This window comes from Pan troglodytes, chromosome 11, assembly GCF_028858775.2.
Source record: "Pan troglodytes isolate AG18354 chromosome 11, NHGRI_mPanTro3-v2.0_pri, whole genome shotgun sequence".
Taxonomy (NCBI): domain Eukaryota; kingdom Metazoa; phylum Chordata; class Mammalia; order Primates; family Hominidae; genus Pan; species Pan troglodytes.
Genome location: NC_072409.2, coordinates 104783750 through 104801195, shown reverse-complemented (window position 1 = coordinate 104801195; position 17446 = coordinate 104783750).

Below are 17446 nucleotides of genomic sequence, written 5' to 3'. Positions count from 1 at the left end.
ATATTAACATCTATTCTACAATCACTGAGGATAACTTTCAATAGGAGAGACAGATTATAGAGGAATGTAATTTGAAGGAAATAGAGACTTTCTCAAGAGAAAATAGAGAAAAATGGAAGAGGCAATATGAAAACTTGTTAGCAGTATTTACGGATATTTAAACATGACTCAATTATATAACACAGTAATGACACTTCTGAATTTATAGATAAGATAAATGAAATCCTATAGACATACATCAACTAAAAAACAAATATTCATAGCAACAAATTGTGATATATACATATAATAGAATATAATGCACCAATTAAAAGGAAAAGACTATTGATATGAGCAAAAAAAGAATAAATCTCAATATTACAATGCTTAGTGAAAAAATCAGACAAAAAGATACATACTGCATAATATAATTGACTTAACATAGTTTAAAAAGCAACTTAATATACAGTTACAGAAAACAGATCAATAGTTGCCTGAGGATCAGGATGGGGATGGCACAGAGGAATGTGAAAGAAAGATTACGAAAAAAGAAAGACTTTTTGTTGTGTGGATAAGTTCCTTATGTTGATTGTGATGTGCCATTTAATGCATGTTAATTATACTTCAATAATTCTCATAATAAGAAAGTATATGAATTTTGATGTGACAAACTTTCAAACACATAGATTTTTAATAAAAGTGCCAACTAGAAGGATAAGGTATACTTCAGAAATAGGCTGGTGTTATGGGTTACACTGTGTTCCCCCAAAATGTATATGTTGAAACCCTAACCTTCAGTGTGATTGCATTAAAAGATAGGCCTTTTAAAGAGGTAATTAAGATTAAATGAGGTCATAAAGGTGGAGGTTCTAATCCAATAGTCCTCATAAGAAGATGAAGAGACACCAGGGATGTGTGCAGAAGAGAAAAGGCCATGTGAGGACACAGCAAGAAGGCAGCCATCTGTAAAGCAAAGAGAGAGCTCCAGGAGAAATGAAGCCTTCTGACACCTTTATCTTGGGTTTCTGACCTTCAGACTGGGAGAAAATGAATCTACATTGCTTAAGCCACCCAGTTGGTGATATTTTGTTTTTGCAGCCTTAGCAGAGGAATAAAGATAGTGAAGGAGTGGTGAGGCAGAAAGGAAGGGAAAATTGGTATCTTTCAAGACAAGGAGGGATAAAAAAATTTCAAAAAATATAAGCTATATATATATATAGAATATATATATGCTCAGTATATATATATTCAGTAAATTACTGTATCTGGATTCTGCTATATGACAGGAGGATACCACGAAGTTAGAGAGATTGCAATCCATTCCAATATATAAATCGTCAGGAAAAGCAAACTTATACTGATATATTAACAAAGAAAACAAAGAAAAAAGACACATTAAATCAGCCCTCCCCAATATGACAATTAAGCAAAAGAGAACTGTAAGATAAAACTCCAAACTGAATAGACAGTTGGCCCTTGAACAACACAGGGTTTAGGGCTGCTGACCTCCTGTGCAGCTGAAAATTTTCATATAAATTTTGACTCCCTCAAACCTAACACTAGTAGGCTACTTGGTGACTGGAAGCCTGATAACACAACAAATTAAGATGTATTTTTTGTGTCATATGTTTATGTACTGTATTCTTAGAATAAAATAAGCAAGAGAAAAGAAAAATGTTATTAAAAAATCATAAGGAAAATAAACTATATCAATAATTGTACATTTTAAAATAACTTATAGATTATAATTGAATATTTGTAACTCAAAGTTTAAATGTTTGAAGGGATGGATAACTCATTCTCCATGATGTGCTTATTTCAAATTGCATGCATGTATCAAAACTTCTCATGTACCCCATAAATATACAGGTGTGCTATGTACCCAGAAGAACTAAAAGAAAAATAAAATAATATTTTTATTTTTAATAAATTAATATTGAATTTTAATGTCCTATAAACCTAAAAGTATAAAAAGGGCAAAGAAGGAAACATAGTAAATAAACATGACATAATTATAACATATTATTACAGAGTTGGCATCAATCATTTCACCTTATCAATAAATATAAATGGACTTAACTCTGTCTTCTTTTCGTTAAAACTAAATTTTAGTTTGGCAGGCAAAGCAAAATTCATGCTGTCCACAAGTAAAAACCTGAAAGCAGTGTTATTATGAAGAGCTAAAAATAAAGACATGAGTAACAGTTTACCATGCAAATAAAAACAATAAATAAGAGGTAGTGATACTGATATTATACATATAATTCAAGCTATAAAGGACAATTGTGAAAAAGAAGGGTATATTCTAATGCTAAAAGCCACAATCACAAGAAAGGTATAACACTTACGAATATCTTTGTACCAATTCACATAGTAACCTTTTTTTTGAAGCAGGAATTTTATGATATATAGAGGCATAACCAGAAACATCTAGTAATAAGAGACATTAATATGCTATTCTAAGTACGAAAGAGATTGACAAGACAAAAAATATTTAAGGAAATAGAAGATCTAAATAACATGAATGTTGACCTTATGGACATTTATCAAACTGTATAAACTGAGAAGAGAAAATACAGCTTCTCAAGTGTCGGTTGAAAAAACTTGAAATTATTAAACCGCACCATGACCACAAAATGATGCTTCCTCCTGGAAATCAAGAAATATTTTCCTTACTCCTGATTTGCCCTGATCTATTTTTATGATTTCTATATCAATAAAGTAGATCAAGTCTCAACATGGCTCATGTCACTTTGCAGGAAAAAAAAAAACAAAAAACTGCAGGCCATTGCTGATGTATACCAAGAGAAACTGGGAAAACATTCCTGGGAATGTATCTTGAAGGTGTTGAACCAGGGAAAATACAGATTATTAATCTGCATAAGGAAGAGTTTATTTATGGGGATACTTTACCTTGACTTAGGAGTTAACATACTATACAGACATCTGGAATTAGCCCCAATATGCTGCTAGCCTAGCTCCTTGAAACATAAAGTGACAGCTTATTATAAAAGTGCTAGGAGCCAGAATTCTAAGGTATTGAAAAGGGATCAAAAAGCTAAAAAGTTAGACATGCTCAAATAGATTAGTTACATAAGGGCAGGTTATTAGAAGGCACACCATTCATCAGTTCAAAAAAAAATTTGCTCATTGGGGGACCACTGATAACTGTGGTGGTTGCAGTCCCTGTAGGCAATGGTTAGCAGACGAAGAGGATTCCATGGAATTGTGCTGTTTTGTTAATGGAAATGGTAAGCGTCTGGAAACGCAGAGGCCAAATGGCAGCACTTAAGCATATGAGGTGAAGTGAACATGATTACTGTAGGAAACAGCAAATCCCTAATGGCAGCAAAATGGCCCCAGCCTGAAGACGTTTGTGAAACTGTTAGTAGGTCAAGGTGTTTCTGGAGGAACATATAGATGAGTAATCAACAAAGATATTGCTTCAATTATACAAACAAAAATGATCAAGAGTGTTTGAAATAAAAACTGATGTGAACAAAAGGTATCAACCAAATGGTTAGATAAATAATTGTAATATACACATGAAGTGGGATATCATTCAATTTTGAATATATATTAACTCTATACAAGAAAGAAACTTAAAATATTATGCTGACATATATCACACAAATGTGCATTGTGTATTATTTAAAGGCAGCCAAAGGAGGATAATACATTGTTTAGGTATACTTATATAGGAATATAGAGTTTAAAATTATAAGAAAAGCGAGGGCATGATTATGCAATGATGATCTTATAATAATTACCTTTGGTGACAAAGAAGAGGATATTTTCAGAAAAGGGTAGACAAGAGACTTTAAAGTTACCTGCAATGATCTGTTTATTAACCTGTGGTTATGGTTCAAATGAATTTCTTTCATTAACATTCTAATTAAAGAAACTTATTTTAGGCTGGGCTCGAGCTCACACCTGTAATCCTAGCACTTTGGGAGGCTGAGGCAGGCAGATTGCCTGAGCTCAGGAGTTTAAGACCAGCCAGGGCAACACAATGAAACCCCGTCTCTATTAAAACACAAAAAATTAACCAAGAGTGGTGGCCCGTGCCTGTAATCCCAGTACTCGGGAGGGTGAGACAGCAGAGTCGCTTGGACCGGGGAGAGGGAGCCTAGATGGCGCCACTGCACTCCAGCCTGGTCTAACCTGGGTGACAGAGCAAGACCCTGTCTCAAACAAACAAACAAACAAACAAAAAACCAAACCAAAACGAAAGCCCTATTTTAAAAATAATAAGAAAATGAAAGTTGTAAGTGTATGTGCTTGGCAGACGCAACAAAAATTAGAAAGTTGGTGTGCAAATGGTTGCAGATTTGACTAATGTAAGAATGTTCTATAACTACCTAATCTATGATCCTTCCCTTCATTGGAGTTGCAGAGATTTTATTTTAAAGAGTGAAATACGGAGTCTTGTTTTTCATGAGCTCCCAGAATCTAGCAGGCATTTGGAAAGGTTTGCTTCTATTTTTGCTTTTCACTTTAGGGGCTTTCCTCAATGAACCCCTTAAATCAAGTGCATCATTACACTACTGCATGCTTGAAAAGTGCTTTATATAGTGATTTTTATATATAAAGAGTATTATATATGATTTCATGTATGCCTCTTAATAATTCTAAGAGGCAAAGAGAGGCTCATTTTACAGCTGGTGTCTGATTCCCAGAGAGAGCGAATTACTTGTTTAAGGCCAAGATTAATCAGCAGATTGGAATTTAAACCCAGGCTTTCTAACTCAGCCATCTTTCACCTCATGATATAACCTTATATTTTATATTCTGACCCCATCCTATTATGTTTTCTCTTCTATACCAGCTAAGGGATCTTAGCTAGATTCTTTTTTTTTTTTTTTTTTTGAGACGGAGTCTCACTCTGTCGCCCAGGCTGGAGTGCAGTGGCGCGATCCCCGCTCACTGCAAGCTCCGCCTCCTGGGTTCACGCCATTTTCCTGCCTCAGCCTCCCGAGTAGCTGGGACTACAGGAGCCCACCACCACACCCGGCTAATTTTTTTTTTTTTTTTTTTTTTTTTTTTTGTATTTTTAGTAGACGGGGTTTCACCATGTTAGCCTGGATGATCTCGATCTCCTGACATAGTGATCCGCCCACCTCGGCCTCCCAAAGTGCTGGGATTACAGGCGTGAGCCACCGTGCCCGGCCAGCCAGATTCTTTAATGTCTTTTAGTAATTTATATTGTCTATGAGTGATTAGCTACATGGATAATATTTTTGTGGATAGTAGCGTAATTCCTAAGTCCTATTTTGAAGATTACCTGAGAAAATAATTTTGGATTATGTATAAAATATAGTAAGCACAATATAAATGTTAACTTTTAGTAATAATGATCTTTTTTGCCATTTTTAATGCTGTTTATATTGTTTCTATTGCTGTTTTATTTTAGATTGTAATGTTCTAGAAAAAAGAGCCTAGCCTCTTTAACATGTATTAATAGTATTCATCTCACAATTTTCCTATTGAGAAATTAACAAGAATTCCATGCCAATCATCCAGTGAGTATCATACTTCCCCTCCTTCTGGCTAAGCCATATAGGTCTAAATGAAATTAAAACTTTCCCAAACTTTTAGTTAACTGTTCAGTTTGCAACAATTATGAGAGTAAAACTCAGTATCACTTTTACTTCAATTATGAGTAGAAAATACAGATATTGCTGAGCTCATTCCACATTTTATTGTAGCCATAGCCAACTGATAGTAATCTGACAGAAAAAAATGATATAGTAGTTATTTAATAATGCCAAGAAACCTAGATTCTATTCTTGACTAAACTTGCCTTTGGATAAGTCATTTTCAATCTCTAGACAAGGTTTCTCATCCACAAAAATAGGTAGTTAGTTATATGCTAACTGATGTCACTTTTAGAAATAAAATTTTAGAGCTCTTTCAGTGTAATGCAGTAATGAATGCATTAACTAGAGCTGAAAACAAATACACACAGAGAGACACAGTTTATACACAGTTTAAACACATAAAGATGTGATTTATTGAGTATCAACTTTCTTTGTTTCAAACATATATATTGGTAAAAACTTAAAACTAGAAAAATACAGCTGCCACAAATTGTTCTATAGGTTATTTTGAGAAATCCTTAGGTTAAACTGCTAAATGCTGTCAACAGACATATTTCTAGGAATGATTTTCTGAGTGTGTTCTTAGAATAGCTGCAGACAAAGCAACATTTGCAGACTAGCCAAGAATCAAGGGATTGTGATTTTTGCGTGCATTAATATTTTAAGTAATGTATTGATTTCATGGTAATGTTCTGATTTTACATTAAGTACAGTTAAATTTTATTTGTCTATTACTACTTTAGGCATATTTTTGAATTACATTGACCTTGCCCCCAACTCATTTTCTAGATGTTTGCATCCACTGGCATCTCTCAAAATAATATGAATATTTCTGTATCTTCTCTTTTCCATTTTTTTGTTGTTCTTGTTGTTATATCTCATAATTGAGGAATAATTTACATATGTACTTTGTATATCACAAAATTTATCTATTATAAGTAGGTAGTAAGTTTTTGCTGTTGTATTATCATTCAAACAACCCACTTTTGATACACTGCTACTATTCTCTTTCTCATTTTCCTCATGCCCTTTGGAGTAAATTTTCTCTCCAAAAGACAGCCCAAGGAAACAATTAACCTGTAATCTGTGATTACAACTTTACTTTATCAAGTATGTAGTTTTTTTCTGTAGGACTGTAATTGAGCCCAATATATTTGAAGTTAAATCATGTTGTTGCATACATCACTGGTTTGTTCATTTTATTGTTGAGAAGCAATATAACATATGAATGTAGATTCTATTTTTTGCATTCTCCGGGTGAAGGTTATATGGATTGTTCCTGGTACTGGCTTTTGTAATAATGTTGAGAGGACATTCATTACAAGTATTTGTGGTGACAAATGTTTTTATTTCTCATGGTTGGAAAACTAGTAGTCAAAGTACTGTTTCACCTTCTAAAAATCAGTAAATTCTTGTCCAAAATATCTGAATCATTTTACATCCCTACCAACAATACACGAGAATACTAGTTTCTCCATACCATCACCAATGTTGAATATTGTCAATAAATTTTAATATAAACGTGTTTGTTTAGTGGTAACTCATTGTGATATTGACTTGAATTTCCCTAATAAGTAAACATCTTTTCATGTGCTTATTAGCAATTCTATTATCTTCTTGTGCAATGCACCTACTCTGTGTATATATAGATATATCTAGGTGTTTGCATCCACTGGTATTTCTCATAATAATATGAATATTATATGTTATATATTATATATTATATATTTTTTATATTTTTTTATATTATATATTAATATGTATATATATGTAAAGCCATGTTAGGTTAAAATATTTAAGTACTTGTATGCTTACAGAAAAACTGAGTGGACAGAATAGAGTTTCCATATAGCCACCCTCACTTTTAGCTAGATGAACCAAGAAAAAACAGAGAAGATTCAAATCACTAAAACCTGTAGTAAAGATGGGTCATTGTTACTGACTGGAAAAGAACAAAAAAGGTTATAAGGGAATATTATGAACAAATGTAGGGCAATAAATTAGATAACTTAGGTAAAAGAGACAAAATCATAGAAAAACACAAGCTACTGAAAGTGACTTAAGAAGCAACAGAAAATCGGAATAAAAATATAACAAATAAAGAGATTGACTTAGTAATTTGGAAACTTCCCACAACAAAAGGCCCGGCTTAGATGGCTTTTTGGTGAATTCTAATGAACATATAAAATATTAATAATTATTATTCACAAGATCTTCCAAAAAAATGGAAAAAGGGAGCAGTTCCCTAATCATTTTCTGAGTACAATATTACCCTGATAATACCCTATCCATTTTAACCAAGTAATTGGATCTAAAAACCAACATATTTATCTATGTGCATCAAGAAGTATCATCAACTGCACAGATTCCTCCCTCTTTAATTAGTAGGTAATCTAGCATCCCAAGACTGGGTCAACTTAATGCAGGCAGTGCAAGTTATCCTCTGAAGCTTTTGTAAAAACTTAACTACAGTACTATCCTGCCAAGCAAAAGAGGTAGGCACAAGTAAGGAAAAAGAAAGAGGGGTAAGAATCTTATTATGGTAGGGAGTTTTATTCTGAGAATCTTGGAAATAGCTTTTCACAGGATGAAGTTGGCAACTTCTTGTCCTAGTTTGCAGTTTGAATGTCTCTAGTTGTGGCATGGGGTGTTCTGGTAAACTCTATGTAGCTCACACATCAGAACTGAGACTTGTCCCTTGAAATTTACATTCAGTTGTTCAGCTTTGGCTTATAGGGCTTCAAGAACAGAGCAATACTTGTTCTTAGCTGGAGAGCTGTAGCCAGATATTACAAAAAAAAATAGAATTCAGAATCTGGTCCAGTCTGTAGGCAGACAATAAAAAGTCAAAAACAATGAACCAGGGCTACAATTTAATAACAGCCACACTATAGTTTTCTTTTGAAATTAAATTTTTCTCTCTACAGTAACTCCCATTTCTATCAAAAATAGTTATAGTAAGACCAATTTGACTGATATTTTTATAAATGTAGTAAGTATAAACATATAGGCTTCTTTTAAATTTGCTCTGCTGGAAATTTTGTCAAGGAATCCCAGATCAGACTTTTGAAAATGTCTCTTAATGCTAGGAAGGCAAAGCAAGGCAGACGTTAAACTTTGCCTGCTCTATTTAATATCTTGAGGTTCCTAGGCCTGCCAAAAAGTGACAACTTTTTAATTACCCTGTATAAAGCTGAGAAACATTGAAACCAGACATTCTATGAACATTTTCAAATGTGACATTCCAGTCAAAGCCTTGGTAATATAACCACTGTTCCCAAATGTATTCTGTTAAAGAGAACAGATTATTATTGAATTTATGCATATAACTATATTGCTATAAAAAGCAAAAATACTCAAATTCTGGAGGGAACAGAGAGAGAGGAAAAGCAAATGTTCCTATTTTTGTTTAGAAATGTATGCTTTACCAAATTTTTGTAAACTATATATAGCTTAAAGGAAAAATAATGTTTTCTTAAATCTGGAAATCAAAACATTGAGAAAACCAGCAATGTCTCAAGTAAAGTTTGAAATAAAGTTTCAAATGTTTCAAGTAAAGTTTGAAATGTTTCAAATAAAGTGGTGAAATAAAGAAATGTTTCAAATAAAGTTGTGAAGAACCTCATAATTATTTTTCACTTGTTCATTCAGTCTCAAGTAAGTAATTCTTGCTCTCATCTTGGTTAGCAGTTTTACAAACACGTCAGTTTCTTATGAGTTTTGGAAATTTAGTCCAACGTTATAAACTCAAAGTTATTAGAAACCTGTCCTTGTCAGAGTTATTTTATTCTTTCCATGAACCTCCCTGAAGATATAACACTTTAGGCTTATAAGTTTCTTGCCAGAAGGCTTCAGAAAGGCATCAGAATAAAGCAACTAACTGGAGAACAAGACCTAAAATGACCATGCTTAAATATCGTTATAGAACTAAGCTGAGGTCCTTGGTTTTGCAGATATCCACACCAAGGTTTTGCAGAGGTAGAAAGGAAGGCATTTATTTGCAGAGCAGCAAGCAAGGAGGACCAGGAGCTAATGCTCAAATCCTGACCTCCCTGATTTACAGGTAAGGGTTTTAAAGACAGGGGTAAATTTTGTGAAAGCAGAAGTTACAGAAAAAATTATGTCAATACGTGGAGTTTACACATTGGCTTTAGCTAAAAATGGGTGGATACCTTGAAGTGATGGCTTACAGGTCATAAGCAGATTCAAAGATTTTCTGATTAGCAATTGGTTAAGAAAGGGAAACTTTATTTAAAAATTTAGAATCAGCAATATTCTAAACAATTTTGCCTCTGGCTTGTGGATGTGACTCCCCCGGGGTCCCTCAGGAAGAAATTTAGGACAAAGAATGGTGGTCAGAGTTCAGCCTTCACATGCCCCTCATCTGAGATCTTTGTGCCGGCAGATCCTTTCAGGAGGGGTCTGGATTTCTGAATCTATTCAGGGACATATTTTTGGACGTTTTCTTTGCCTCTACAGAGAAGCAAACATCTCCTAACTCTAACTTCCTTGGCTATTGTTTTAGGCTACTATTACCTTCTTCCTTATCGAGTTGTTAATTTACTTCTCAGGGATAGCTAAGTACCTGGAATTTCCCTTGAAGGAACTGAAGAGTTTTATTCCTTCCTATGCTTGGGGACTTGCACGTCTCTAAGAGGGAGTCCCTGATCTGTCACAAGAGCTGACAAGTTCATAATAATGATTCAACTGACAAAGAAATTTGTTTATTTTTGGTGGCCTCCAACAATTTTACATAATAGCCATTATTATTACTGATAATGTATACTAAGACATAATAGATTTTTAGGAATCTTACAAAATTTTGGAACATATGTTAATAACATATTAATACAAATATAATTCACAGAAGATTAAACATGTTTTACTTGACAATGCTTCTCATAAAATTTATCATATTAAATAAGGCTAATATTTCTTTCCTGGACTTCCAGGAACTTATCTTCGATGTTCAAAGGTTAGTTTCAGGTACAAAAGACTTAATTTTGATTTTGAGAAGTTTATCAGGAATGAAAGATTTAAAACACCTGATCAAAATAGACTCACAGGTCAAAATGAAATAAAACTGAAGTGCCAAAAGGTTTCAAAAGCAAAAAGCTCAAGAAATTATCTTGATGAAACATAGAATCTCTGTTTTGTAGGCCAGTTACCTAAAAAGTAGAGAAAATCCTTTCACAATTTTATATTTAAGAGCAGATGAAGGCTCTCAAAAAACCTTGTTCCAACACAGGCGTCCAAACTCTAACCTTACTTACATCAGTGTATTTATGAAATTAATGTTCAATTTTTAGAAAAACTTACAAATATTTCTCTTTAAATTTTAGTCTACTTGATCACGCATAAATTTTTTTCAAGTGATATATTTTTCATAAACATTCAGTTTTGTCTTTTACTTCCTGTTTTTTTTTTTTTAATATTGGCATTCCAGCTTAGGATAAAAATTTACTTTCCTTTTCCCCTTATCATTTTGACCACACAAAGTTCTATCTCATGCAAAAATAAAATAAAATAAAATTTAAAAATTGCTCTTTTTTAATTTTTATTACCAAAAATACAGCCTCATACTTATAATTTTTAAATGTTTACATCTCTTCTACTTACTGGTTCCTTTCTGCCTTGTTTCAGTTACCTTCATAAACTCTATTTTTGAAACAACATTTAAATAACCTTCAAATTAGATGAAATTGCTTTTTTTTTAAAGACGAAGATAGCCTGATATCTTTTTATAATTTTCTCGTCAAAAACACATCTTACTTTCCTTATATACTTTACATACAGAATTGTTTTCCTTAGAAAGTTGCATTTTGAGGAACATTTAGTTTGGTAGGTAGTCTTTTCACTTTTGCCTGTTTCATAATTGTATTACCATCTTCAGAAAAGAGCCCTTTAAGGAATAGGGCAAAAAATAATTTGTAAAAACTTGTGATAACTTCCCCTGGGAGGCCTATTAGTCTTAATAATTAACATGGACATTATTATCAGAGGGTGAACAGCCTCTTTTTTAGATGTTGTCTTCAAATCTTTGGGGGAAATCCCTTTCTCGATGTCCTGGTTATTTCCACAAACAGCAACCAATTTTTGGAAACTGCTGTTTCAGGGGTCACTTATTGGAGAGCTGCCCTGGAGCAAGCCTAAAGGTCATTCTAGGTTTTTGGTAGCCATGAAGCTGAAACACTTTAGGAATGATTTTCAAAAGGTCATTTGCAGTCTTTTGGGCTCTTCCTGGCAATAAAAGTAGACCAGGTGAATCTTGTTGGATTGTTGATACCATTCTCAAGGGAATATCATTCTGCCTCTTTTATGCATTTATCCCCAGGTCCTACCAACATGTGTGTTACTTGGTAGAAGCCAGGTATTCTGAGGTCATAAGTTATAATTAAGAAATAAATTCCAAGACCCCCAAGCAACTGAACAGATTCCCGTTTGGTCAACAGGACCCCAGGGAAACCCTGGAAGCTGAGTTCCTGGCCATGATGGGATCAGAGGTATGACATGCCTTGTTATAGCCCCTCCCTCACTAACCACCATTAGGCTTTCTTCCTAAAGAGCTAAACAGAAACTATTCCTTTCAAAAGACTTCGGTGCTGACTTCAGCCAAGAGCCTGACTGTGGCCCCTCCCTTTAGTCATTCACAACAACTGAGGAGCATTTCTTCATGATAAGAGACCACCAACCACTAAGTGGTTCTGGCCATTCTATGGAGGATGCTTAGTGAGGGTTTTTGTACTCTCTGCTTTACCTTTTGACATCAAAGCGTCCCCAGACTAAACCAGGGGTTGAGCTGCTTATTCTCGCAGCCCAATAACAAGATGCAGATGAACTGGGAAAGAAGAGAGTTTGTTTCTGTAACCGGGTACAGGGAGAAGGCAGGGAAAATATTGCCAGGCCAACTCAAATTTGCAAAGTTTACCAGAGCTTATATATGTTCTAAGCTATACATCTATGTGTAAGTGTGGATTCATCTAAAGACATAAATGATTAACTTCTAATCTATATCTAAGGCCTGAGACCTGAAGAACTTTTTCTGGAACCTCAGTAAATTTACCTAATCTAGATGGGTCCAGCTGCTAGCAGTGATTACCTTTATCTTGTCTCCTGCTAAATCATGAAACTTTGGGGAGTTCCTTCAGACCCCTAGTAAAACATGTTTATGGAGGTCTGGGGAGTACCTCAATTGGTCTATGATGCTTACTGATATAGTTAGGATCTGTTCCAGATATGATAGTTACTGACAATTACTGATAGAAGAGTATTAAAGTCTCCAACTCTAATAGCAGTTTTTCCATTTCTCCTTGCAATTCTATCACTTTTTGTCTCACTTGTTTAGGTGCTCAACTTTTAAGTGCATATATATGAATATTTGCTGAGTATTGGAGTATTGACCTTCTATTATGTAATTCTATCCCTTGTCCCTGACAGTGAGGAGACATTTAGGCATTCTTCATTTTCCCCAATATTATGAAAATTACAGAATTAGAGTTCCTTCAAGATGCTCTTTGGAATTTTAACTAATGTTGATAACTCAGGGATCCACTCTGCCATGAGGGAACTTGACCTCTGTTTCAGATCAGAATTAATGTTGTTTGTCATAGAGTCATATTAAATAAGAGAAAAAAGAACCCAAGGGTGTGGAACAGTTTTCAGTGGGTGAATAAATTGCTCAGCAAGTATAACTGAGATGTAGACTAAAGTGATCATTGCAACCTTGATGTAATCACTCTACTGATAAGATAATTAAACAATAACTTTGAAAGGAGATATGAACTATCTGAAAGAACTCTTCTCATCTACTCTGTTTTTACATAATTATTGAGTTGATGTTTATGGGCAAGCATTCTGGCATTACATAGGAATATCTTGTACTCTCATAAAGGTTTTACATGATGTGATGGAGAGACTATAAAATTTGGAAGAAATATTAATTAAAAACCAATGCTAAGTTTATTATTATAAGTTACAAAATGGTTCATGACCTTAAGCCTATCATCTGTTACTCAAAGAGCCAAATGTGCAACAAATAATGTTAACACCATGATAGATGCTACAATGAAATTATAAACTTAACTTTGCTTCCAGAAAAGAGTAATAAGGAACCTCTCCCTGTGGACACTAGGCCAGGTTTTACAATAGGAGAGATAAATGAGCTGATTCTTGAATGCCCAAATGAGAAAGAACATTCTAAGAACAAAGAAAATAGCAAACAATAATTTGTATATGACTCAAAGACTTTTAAATCAATTAATTGAATTTGAGAATTTATAAGGTTTCTCAAACCAAAGTTATTTTTGATTATTTTTTGAGGATAGGAATTCCATATGCCCTGAGTTTATATGTACATTATACAAATATGTAAATATTAGCCAATTTAAAAGTATGTGTGTCTTATAGGTGCTATATATACCATGGGTTGGTTGTTTACCTATACTTTAAGATTCACTTGTGGTTACTGATAATCCACTTATTACAATAGCTCAGATTCAAAGCACATGGTTAAATAAATATATATACATATATATACATATGTTTATTAATATATTACTATATTAATATATTTAATTTATATTTTAATTATATGTAATATTCATTATTCAGTATAATATTGATATGTTATTGTAATTATAAATACATTATATATAAATGTATACATGTACAATATATTGAGAGAATATTTTATGTTTGGAAATAGCCATCTTTTAGTAAGAGGTGTGGTTTTGGCTTACATTTGGGTGAAAAACAATTTTCTTTTTGTTGATAGTCTTCATAAATAATTTTGACTCTAAAAGAATTAGAAAATATTTTGAACACCATTAAAATGTTCTAATTTTTTCCTTTTTTTAAGGCATATCACTCTTTATCTAGTGCAGATTTGTTGGCAAATGTCTTAATCTTGATGTGTTTTATTCCAAGAGTCAGCAAACTTCTCTTGACTATTTGAGGCCTTGAAGAATGTATAAACTCTGTAGAAACCACTAAACTCTGCTTCTGTACCACAGAAGTAGCCATAGATAATACACAAATGAGTGGATGGCTGTGTCCCAACAAAACTTTATTTACTAAAATAGATGACTTCAGGCAGGCTATAGTTTGCCAATCTTTGCTTTAATATATTTAATTTTTTTCCTCCCTAAATGTGACAAATGCTAATGTATAATGTAGAAAAAAACGTGAAGCTCAATCGATCCTTCAGGCAGGGAACATTATTAAAAATATTTGAAACTGTGTAAGAGAAATATCATGATATGTTTGAATGCGCATTCAGGATGATGTATTTTAGACTTTAAGTACTAAAAAAGCTGAAAATATATCTTTTGTAATTCTAAATGTCTGAAGGTATTACACAGGAATGTAAGATACTTTCAAGTAAAGTCATAAAATAGTGTCATTTACCAAATATAACATTTAGAAGCAATATTAACTGAAAATCAATGCTAAGTTTATTATAAACAGAGTTCATCCAAAACCTATAACTTTCCCTTTTAACTTACTTTATCAGAACCTTACATTTCTACTTTTAATATTTGACTATGTATATTATTTGTGGATGCTGAAAGAGGGAAAAAAAGAGAAAAAGGAAAAAGAAATCACCTTGGCTTCAATAACAGTAGCTCACATCAATTCTAAGAAGTTGTTACATCAACTTTTCGGGCAAGACTCCACTGGTGGTGTTTATTTTTCATTAAATTCTGATTCTTGACAGAAGAGCTTACTGGCAGTAAAAGTAAAAAAATAATAAAATGTAACACAAAAACAAAATAACATTGAGTATTCCTAGGTAGAACCATTTCTGTTAGATTAAAAACATACTTTCAAATCTTTTTTCTAGTATTAAATAGTTACTATCTAACAATGATTTTGAAAATCATATAGAATGCAAAAATTTTGAATGTGAATCAACATTGTTAATGCTTAGGTTACTGCCACATTAATTTTAAATTACTGAAGTTTGAACCAAGATGACAATAATAATGATAAAATATTTGAAGGTGAAAACAAAAGAAAAATTAACGAACAATGCAATATTTACTCTAATAATAGGTGAGTATGATAGAGATTAAGTTGATTGTGAATATTTCCATGTCAACTCTACATCTGTATAGACAGATATTGATAAAGACAGATAGTGTGGTGAGTTCAAATTGTTAATGTAAAATATGTGATATGGAGTGAAGTAGTTGAAAGAATTCATCTGGACCAGATCAAGATAATAATAATACATATATTACACCCTGTCAGGAATAAGAGTCATTTATTTCTTTCTTCTCTAAAATAAGGCATACTTGCAAACATCCTTTTTGTGTTCAGCTGTCTTCCCCAAGAAGTAGTTGATGTCAGTTTCAAGTCAGCCATTCACACTGCAATCAAAGCCTATAATATCTGAGAGGTTTTCTTATGTACTGTGAAGTAGATGAAGAATAAAAATATCAGTGAAGGAAGAGAGGAATGAGAAAGTAAAAAAAAGGAGAGAAAAAAACATAATTAAAAAGAAAGACAGAAAGGAAGCTCTACCCCATTCTTTTGGTTTTTTCCCCCTTAGAAGCTGGAGAACTAAATTCAGAAGTTTCTAAAAGTAGTAGGAAATATATTTGATGATTGTGGTTGGGTATTATATTTTAAGATTTTTTTGGCCAAATTCAGATGCTATGTTGAGAGGCATAGCAATGACACTTGTGAAGAATTTATATATATGTAGTTTTTCACACCTATCAGGAGATTGCCCATCTATTTCAGGAACAAGACATAAAACAGTCTTCAGTTAGCCTAAGTAAGATTATATCCTTGCAGATTATCTTCTCGATATGGCAAAAGTAATGAACTGAAATGTCGTTAGCAATTCAGGCAATTATTTTCCATGGGATAAGGATGTCTGGTATTCTTCTATTTAGACTCTGAAAACTTTTTGTTCTCATACAGGCTAAGAGAAAAACATGACAATGCGTATTGGCATTAGAGAATCTTTTGTTCCATGATGGATGTGCTCCTTCTAGGAAGAGGAGGATGCTATTGGACCTCATTCATTAAATTGATGTAATGGTGGCATGAACTATCACCCACAGAGATTTTCAATTGAATGTTATGCCACCAATTACTTTCTCACAGCCTAACGGAGTGCCCATGACATTAGAGACTGATAAATTGTCCAGTGCCAATTAAAAAAAGACACTTTCCCTCTAAGCCATTTAGCTACAATATTCTCCCTTACTAGATTAGGTTCTATAAATCTGACAAGTATGATGAAAGTTTATTCGTAAAATTCTTCAATTGAATTTTTGAAACTATATACCATAGGCTTCTGGGTTTCCAGCCTGGGTCCAATGTCAGGAAGGACACTTATTGATGTCATTGAAAGACATTATAAGTAGATATTGCAACAGAAATATGGAAGGATTCAAATGTTTTGAGTAAAAATAAACTAATTGTGAAGAAAAATGCACCCATTCATTTATCAATCATGTATTGAAAACTTCAAAACTTCTTATGGACCTGCTTAGTACATGATAAGGCAGTATAAACTCTGAAGTTATATATTGTCCTCCGCCTTATACCTCCCACCTCTTTCAACTCATCTCAAATTGTTGGGTTTTGCAAAACTAACTCTTTTACCTAGAGAAATATTTTCTAATTTAGTAAGCAGATTTAAATCATAATGGAGTCTCTGAATGCACATCAGCCTCTGCTTCTGTTAGGTTTTTTGCCAAGCTAATGAATAACAGATTTTAATGTTCTTTTTTTTACCCCCATTAAAATCTCCTTAGGATTTTAGCATCCAACACATAAGAAGTAATATTTTTGTGACTTTTATCATGGGAATTATGTGACGAATATAGCCAATTTTCTTGCTTGAGAAGTAG